The sequence below is a fragment of the Phoxinus phoxinus genome, assembly GCF_949152265.1.
Source record: "Phoxinus phoxinus genome assembly, chromosome: 9".
In the NCBI taxonomy this organism is placed as follows: Eukaryota; Metazoa; Chordata; class Actinopteri; order Cypriniformes; family Leuciscidae; genus Phoxinus; species Phoxinus phoxinus.
Window position 1 is genome coordinate 22,982,928 of NC_136884.1, and position 7,773 is coordinate 22,990,700.

The 7,773-nt window shown below is 37.0% G+C and overlaps 1 long non-coding RNA gene across 1 annotated transcript; it reads right to left on the reverse strand.

Moving 5' to 3' along the window:
• Positions 1-2,937: 2,937 nt before the first annotated feature.
• Positions 2,938-7,295, reverse strand: LOC307003878. The gene is made up of 6 exons (XR_013798858.1): positions 6,874-7,295; positions 5,978-6,048; positions 5,150-5,767; positions 4,904-4,999; positions 4,652-4,743; positions 2,938-4,041 (listed from the first exon to the last, which is right to left on the reverse strand). It is a non-coding gene; the product is annotated as an uncharacterized lncRNA (long non-coding RNA).
• Between the last annotated feature and the right edge of the window lie 478 nt (positions 7,296-7,773).

Below are 7,773 nucleotides of genomic sequence, written 5' to 3' on the forward strand. Positions count from 1 at the left end.
GTTTATGGTAATATGGATAGGCTATATGCGCAACTTTTCAAGTTCAAGATGTTTAATTTCATCCATCTGCCATCAATCCCTCAGCTCACCATCGGTGTCGCCAAACTGCTCCGTCTCCAAAACGTTCGTACGCATGGGTCAGAGTTTGCGTGCAGGTGCGCACATTTTCCCGTCAAGTTTGTTTTTATAAATCACAACTTATGCGTCGGAAGTGGCGTACGCCTCTTTCAGGTCCTGTTTTGTGCGTACGCAAGCTTTATAAATGAGGCCCCTGATCTGCCACATTAAACTTAACACTCTCGACACCATCTTTGTTAGAAAGTTCATGGTGGTTCTTGTTTCCAAAGAGTGTCCTTGCAGTTTGGGGGAGTTCTTCATGTCCATGTTTTTTAAGCATGTTTAGGAGAGCATCCACAGCATTGTTTAATTAGAAACACACATGCCCATTCTGAAAGTTGTTCTCTGAGCAGCATGGGTATACTGTCTTGTTCACTCTCAGAACTTGACAGGGCTGGATCTGAAAAAACAAGATTTTCCTCCTCAAAGAGCTGGTTGTGACTAAAACTGTCAGTTTCAGAAATGCTGGCCATCTCAACTGAACTGACAGTTTTTTTTGTTGGTTGACGTTGACAGCAGTGCGGATTGATAGAAATGGAAAGAAAATAGTGCCGATTAAAACTGAGGTACAGTATGAATTTTGTCTGGAGTGTTTTTTGTGATGTAAATTAATCAAGCTTTGAAATGCAAATAATTTTTTCACGTAAAAACGCACAGATTTGTGGCCCCGGAAACTAACCAGGACTACTTTCTTGAAAAACTTCCAGCGGCCAGAACTCTGACCAGGGAGGTGACCACAGAGTGGGTCAGTGTGAATGCACTATAGTGCTGGTAAGGATTGCATACAACTTCATGTCTTAAATGGGCAAAATAACCCTTTAAGAGCACTCCTCTTTGCTGTAATTATATCTCCAGCAGTGGAGAAGACCCTCTCTGCTGCTACACTTGTACCAGTGATGCAGAGGTTACATCTTGCCAAGTTTGATAGTAAAGGAAAAACAGACTGGTGCTCGTTCCATCAGATGAGTGGATCCTCTGTAAGAGGTAATGGCTCTGTGTCTCTGTATTTCCTGACTTCAACCTCTGCCTGATTATACAGTGTTAGAGGTGGTTGTTGTGTTCTGGAAGGGGAAAATGCATCTCCAAACAAGTCCTTAAGAGCACATGTGTCCACATTTTTCTCTTGCAGGGTGGTGACAGATCTGTCTCAGCATTCGTTCTGTTCTGATCTGCTTCATTAATCTGGTCCTGAAATAATCATAACATTTGTAACGATTCATGATTAGTTAATTTAAATGAACTAATGAACTGCACATCTACAGCATTTATTAATCTTTGTTAATGTTAATTTAAACTTTTACTTTAAAATTTTGTTAACACGAGTTGATGCACTGTGAATTAACATGAAGAAACAATGAACAGCTGTATTTTTTATTAACTAAAGTTAACAAAAATGAACAAATACAGTAACAAACGTATTGCTCATGGTTAGTTTGTTAGTTAATACATTAACTAATGTTTAATAAATTAACCTTATTGTAAAGTATGTATTGTAAACTCATAGCCCATTTTTTGTAGACCACATTAATAAAAACGTAATTGTTCTAGAACACATTTTAAGGTGGTATACAAAAATATATTTTTTTACAGATATAACAATTTCAAAAACAGGGGCAGTATAAAAACGAATCTAAAATGAAGTGAAAAGTCATTATTATAATACAACTAGTTCATATAATTAACAATAACTACTTATAACTACTTTTCTTACAGTCAACTTACTGTTGCAAGCGAAATCTGCGGTGCCTTCATTGCAATTTTGATGTAGACCTCCTGTCCTGTCTCCTCCTTCAAAAAGGCCAATGCTTTAAAGCGGGGATCCAGTGCTGAGGTCATATTTAGAAGGGGCATTTCACGGTCATATCTCTTCTCCAGATCTCCAGTCACGGCGATCTTTATGTCCCGCGTCACTGTCGAGTCGGTGGTTTCAATTTGAGTGCCATGACTTAACTGAGCATGCAACGGTGCGATAATAGATACATAGGGGTCTTCTCCTCGGGCATATTGTGAGTTGCCAATTTAAGTGGCTTCAGTGCATTTATTACATCTTCAGCACAGGTTATGTCTGATTCTGTTAATGTCCACAGATCTTTGGCATTTTTCCGCACATCATTTGACAGCGCAAATTGCGGGCTGTTGTTCTACGAATCGCTCCAACATGTCGTGTGCGCTGTTCCACCTCGTACAGACATCGGTCATCAACTTATGCTCGGGAAGGCCAAGTAACTTTTGCTTCTCGTGCAGGACATGGCAGGTGATTGTTTTTTTTCCAAAAAAAATTTGTGATGCTCCGAACTCTTCCGAGAAGACGGGAAACTTTCGGTAACTTCAGAGCGCGTTGAGCAGCTAGATTCAAACAATGAGCAAATCATCTCACATGCACTAATTTGGCTAGTTCTGCAGCTACTGACATGTTAGATGTACTATCAGTCACACTATAAAATCCGATTAGTTCCGCTTACTCAAAAAAAGCATGCAAACCGATTGCACTTAAAAAACTAAGTACAGTGGAATCGGTATTGCGTGTTGTATTAACAAATCCTTGTTTAGTATGGTAAACTTACTCTTGAGTTTAAGTTACTAAAATAAATGTGTGCGATGTACTCCTGACTTAGTATAGTCTACTCAGAATTACTATTTCAAACAACTAAGTAATGCCATGTGAACTTTACTTAAAGCGATTCTGATTTACTTGTTAAAACCATGCAAACCGAAGTAACTGTTACTTCTGTAAATGAAGTACTTCAAACATTAATTTTACAGTAATCAATTGACATTGTTATTCTGAAGATATTCTCAATCTCAAACACCAAATGCTCACCTATATGTTAACTCTGTTCTGCGAACTCACTATACACTTGTCACAAATGTACCAGAGAATAAGTATAAAGTATCATAAAATAGAAATATTTAACACACAACCACATTATAGTTGAAAAACAGGTTTATTCTTTGAACATTAACCATTGGTATTTAATTTCCAATGTTAAAATCAAAGTCTTAAAACCTTTTGAATCTGATAAAGTATACATTACCTTGACATTTTTTCAATTTTATTCTGATTGTATTTTATCATCTTATTTGTCCAGATAAACCTTGTTATTTCAATCAATCAAATTTTGGCACAGGATTTCACAATTTTGAGTTCTTGACTTGGCTGATAAGTTAACTTTTTTTAACCGGATTATATGTATTAATATGAATTTTTGAGAAATATACTTGTTTTTATGAGTGTATCCAGTACAGAGATGTGTACTGGGAAAACAGTCAAATCTGTACTTTAGACAGCTGATAGAGATACTAATTGGTTTCGAAGAGATTAAAATGTTAGTCATTTCTATAAGTGATCAGTACCACTTGAAGACAAAATTCAGACTAAAATGATCAATGTCAAGGTATTAGCGCCCACCCCAGAATATGTCTTCTTACAGAACTAGAATGCGCACACACGCTTATTACACTGCCATAAAATATAAAAATAAAAACATTCTTCAAAGTACAGAGTGAAAGCAACACCCAGGGGTGTGAACAACGGAACGGACAGCGGAATGTTTGCCTATCTGCACATATACAACGGTACCAAAATTGTTTTTCAATAATCTCCCAGTAATATACAGTACGCAACATTGTCATTTGTGGAAAAACATCCACTGTGTCAAGTTTGTTCTGTCCCAGGCCAAGCATCACTCGTAGAATGTGTTTTTCATAGCTTTAGGGTAGTCCAAGTGTAGCGCATAGCCCAAACAAGAGGCAAAGTGCTTGAGGTAGGTTCTGGAGAATGTCCATTACAATACCTCCTTCAAGAATGATGGCAGTAGACACTGGGTCGAGATGGAGATGATTTGGAGAGAGAGGCGCATCTTCACTGATGACAGTCAGCAACCCAACAGATACCTGGGCCCAGGCCTCATTACTGTCAGAATCCTGTATACAACCAACGAAAAACAACATTACAACAAGTAAATGTTGATAGGCATTATCAATTGTCATCAAGTCATCTGTCCTGCCAACACTTCCCTCCAGCCTATTTTTATTTAAGTTTTCACTTCACACCCAGCTTAAGAACATGAAGGAAATTAAGCTCTGATGTCTGTCCTAATATACAATTTATTCAGATACTGTATATCACTCTGTGTGCTGCATGCTGTGACCGTTCAAGGGATACTCCCCTTTAAAATGAAAATTCTGTCATCATATACTCACCCTCATGTTGTTTCAAACCTGTATGAATTTATTTCTTCTGCTGAACAGAAAGGACGATATTTAGAAGAATATCAGCTAACCAGACAGTTTCTGGTCTCATTGACTTCCATAGTAGGAAAAATATATACTATGGAAGTCAATGAGACCAGAAACTGTCTGTTCAGCAGAAGAAAGAAATTCATACAGGTTTGAAACAACATGAGGGTGAGTATATGATGACAGAATTTTCATTTAGTGGAGTATCCCTTGAACTGTCACAGCATGCAGCCCATCTCTGTTCTGAACACACAGTGACATACAGTATGAGCTCCTTTAAGATGTGAGAACTTACAAAGGAGGTGTTGTAGAAGTTACAGGGGTCATCACCAAGAAGAACAGAGATGCTTGGAGAACAAGGGTACGCACTGCTGTCACATCTGGTTTCTAGAAGTGGATAAAACAAATAAAGTTCAAGAGTTACAATACAAACATTCAAAAGTTACAATACAAACCCATTTTTAAAAGTGTATATGAAAAAGGTGAAATCATGTATGCTTAACAGTCCAGAGAACAGCACAGACTAACACGTCTGTAGTTTACTGACCCTTGAATTAATTTGCTGCACAATTTCAGCCAGTTTCTCTCCAACAAAGTCATTCTCCAAGTTTGTCGTAGCTATCCGGTTGAACTCAGCAAACACCTACAAGACACAGAAAAAATGTAAGTGAGTAGACTGGCTTGAGCCAGAGAGGAAATTTTGGAAAACCTTTGGTTACCAGTCCTAAAACCTAAATACACACTTTGTCATAGGAGAAAACAAATAAAAAAGCATAGCAATATCAATACGTACTTGTCTCTGTAAATAGGGCTGGCCAGCGCTCCAGGGTTTTCACTGGAAGTTCAGCCTCCACAATCTCCTGTCTCCGCAGTGGGAAGGTCTGGTCCATCTTAGGCCCCGTTTACACGATGGGAAAACGCAGACATTTCTCTGCGTTTTGGCCTGTCATTTACACGAAAACGCCGTTTTTATCCCAGAAAACGATTATTTCTAAAAACTCCGGCCAAAGTGGAGATTTCTGAAAACGCCGGTTATATGTTGTCGTGTCAACTGGGAGAAACGGGGTTTTAGGTTCTCTCTTGTCGATTCTGAGGATTCTGATTGGCTTGCATTGCATGGCTTTATCCTTCTCCCTACACTGCCGCCCATAGGTTTAGCATAGTTATAAAGGCGCTCGACGGCGTATTTATGCGGGTTGTGTGCACGATGTTATTATTGAAAACGGAGGGGGAGAAATATTCGTTTATCTAAATACCCGGCTATGTGTAAATGTGGCCTTAGATCCAATGACAGTTTCACTGAGGTTCCGTTTTTTCATTTCTTCAACCAGGAGCTTTCTTTCAGCCTCTAGTCTATCTTCATTCCTCTTTTGTCTGTAGAAAAAATACACTGCTTACAGGTCCACTGCATCTGCAAAAAAATATTTTAAGTGGAAATTTTAGGTGCAAGTCTTCGGTCATCTAATGTGCATGTGTTATTTATTTATATATATATATATATATATATATATATATATATATATATATATATATATATATATATATATATATATATATATATATAAATAAATAACACATGCACATTATATATCCTCCAAAATGTTGTCTACTGTTATCTCACCTCCAGTGTATTAAGACCAACACTGACAAAGCAGCTGTGAAGAGTCCTCAAGCCAGTCGCCACAAGCACTTCTGTAAAGAACAAAGAATGTCTTAGTTAAAACAAAGCTCCACTTACAGTGATGAGATTTGTAGATCAAAGACACATGTGAATAATTTACAAGCATTACAGAATAATGCTTGTTTTCCAATATAAATATAAAAAGTATATATTTATATATATATATATATATATATATATATATATTCTCTTATATTCATATTTGAAGATTCAGATTGAGTTTAAATAATTTAAAAAAAATTAAGAGTATAAACAATCCTCACTTAAGTTTAATTACAGAACAGCAACCACATTTACTTAAAAAAATAATAGTACTTATTTGAAAGAAAGTGTTGTTTTTTTACTAACTTTATTACAGTTCATTAACCCTTTGTACTAAAAGCACAAGTATGATCTCATTTGAAAGCTAACACCTGGCAGTTGATTGTAAATGTAGAATTAATTATTGTCATAATGAAAAATAATTGCTTGAAAGTTTTGTAAAGTTATTAGAAATGTATTTTTTTATTAAATATCTTCATGAAAATAAAAATTTAAGTTGGCATTGTATCAATCTAGAAATGCACTGCTGCTCAAATTTCTGTGTTGTTAATACCCAACATTCGACCAATATACATCCACTGTGTCAACTCGGGGAAAACACAAAATTTGCTGTAGCTACATTTAAATTTTCACTTTCAGTTAAAATAAGATTTTTTAGGTGAAACCAAGATTGCACCAAACATGTGCTCTGGCTGTTATTTTGCTAATGTTTAACAAATGTTAGCTAATGTTGAGGCAGCAGACAGAAACACAAATTCACAGACAAATAAAACATAACTTGATTGAAAACTTACCTTAATATTCCACAAGCAATGAAATCGGTACATTTCCAGCAAATGCGTCAGCACAGTCCAACAGGCACCACTGTTGTTGCGAGGAAATTGAACGTTGGTAGCTTCTACTGAGCACATGCTCACACCCGAAAATGCGCACAGAATCTATTATGCATGCTCTCACAAGTGCCGCTTCTTCTTCTTTGTTTTTTCTGCACATTAGGCATTCTTTATTTCACTGCTGCCTCTCAATGGTTTAGTAACGTCATTGCATTCTTTGTTGCTACTTGCTTATTTCAAGTAAGCGTCACTCAAATGATTGAGTAACTTGTTATTTTCACGCTGCAATTGCCTTTAACTCAACAAAACCTAGTAAGAAGTATGTATTTTATATTACTGAGTAAAGTTTACTAAGTATAAGTGAGTCAGGAAAGCTATTGGATTTTACAGTATCTTTGTCTTTTATTCCCCATTCTTGCATCACATCATTTAGCAAATCTGCGATGTTTGCTCCGATGTGATTGTCAAACATCACTCTAGTCTGCAGAACGTGCGAGACAAGTTCCCATTGTTGAGAAATGTAGTGGCCAGTTATAGTAACATACGATTGGGTTGCTCTTGAAGTCCAAGCATCGCAGGAAATGGAAACTTTCTGTGCAGAAGAGAGTGACAACAAAACGTCTCGCTTAACCTCGTCATATAACCGGGGAATTGCAGTTTCTGTTAAAAACTGACGTGTTGGTATTGCGTAGCGTGGTTTACACTTGTGAAGCAATTGTCTGAAGCTGGTATTCTCGACAATGCTGTATGGTCGTAAATCTTGACATATGAAGCGCATTAATGCATTTGTAATCTTTTGAGAGCGCTGTGACGTGGGTAAGAGTTTTGAGATGAAAGCATCAGGCAACGTTGGCTGCTTTC